The following is a 1,215-nucleotide window of genomic DNA, read 5'->3' on the forward strand; positions in this document are numbered from 1 at the left end:
ATGGCTCCAGCAGAGATGGCAGAGCTGAAGAAGCAGCTAGAGGATTTGTTGAGTAAGGGATTCATCCGTCCTAGTGTATCACCGTGGGGAGCGCCGGTGTTATTTGTCAAGAAGAAGGATGGGAGTTTCAGGTTGTGCATTGATTATCGGGGTTTGAACCAAGTCACTGTGAAGAACAAGTACCCTCTTCCTAGGATCGATGAGTTGTTGGATCAGCTGAGGGGTGCTACTTGGTTCTCTAAGGTAGATCTGGCGTCGGGTTATCATCAGATACCGATATATGAGGCAGATGTGAGGAAGACTGCTTTCAGGACGAGGTATGGGCACTATGAGTTTGTGGTGATCCCTTTCGGGCTGACTAACGCGCCAGCAGCGTTTATGAGATTGATGAACAGCGTGTTTCAGGAGTTTCTGGATGTGTCTGTAATCAGTCTCATCGACGATATCCTGGTTTATTCTAAGAGTCCTGAGGGGCATGCAGTGCATTTGAGGGCAGTTATGGAGAAGCTGCAGGAGCAGAGGGTGTTTGCCAAGTTGAGCAAGTGTAGTTTTTGGTAGCGTGAGATGGGCTTCTGGGTCACATTGTTTCTGCAGAGGGTGTTTCTGGGGATCCAGAGAAGATTCAGGCTATCAGAGATTGGCCTAGACCGCAGAATGCCACAGAGATCAGGAGTTTCCTTAGATTGGCAGGTTACTACAGGAGATTTGTGCAGGGGTTTGCAAGCAGAGCACGTCCTATGACTAAGTTGACAGGGAAGGATGTTCCTTTTGTCTGGTCAGAAGAGTGTGAGGAAGGCTTTGCAAGCCTGAAGGAGATGTTGACTACTGCGCCAGTGTTGGCTTTGCCTGAGCAGGGAGAACCCTATGTGGTTTATACAGATGCATCTAGAGTTGGTTTGGGTTGTGTTCTGATGCAGCATGGGAAGGTGATTGCCTATGCTTCGCGGCAGTTGCGGGTGCATGAAGGCAACTATCCTACTCATGATTTGGAGATGGGTGCTGTAGTTTTTGCCCTGAAGATTTGGAGATCTTATCTTTATGGTGCAAAGGTACAGGTGTTTACAGATCATAAGAGCCTGAAGTATATATTCACTCAGCCTGAGCTGAATTTGAGACAGAGGCGGTGGATGGAGCTTGTGGCAGATTATGATTTGGAGATAGCCTATCATCCTGGTAAGGCTAACACGGTTGCAGATGCTCTGAGTCGGAAGAGGG

Source organism: Camelina sativa, chromosome 12 (assembly GCF_000633955.1).
Source record: "Camelina sativa cultivar DH55 chromosome 12, Cs, whole genome shotgun sequence".
Lineage (NCBI taxonomy): Eukaryota > Viridiplantae > Streptophyta > Magnoliopsida > Brassicales > Brassicaceae > Camelina > Camelina sativa.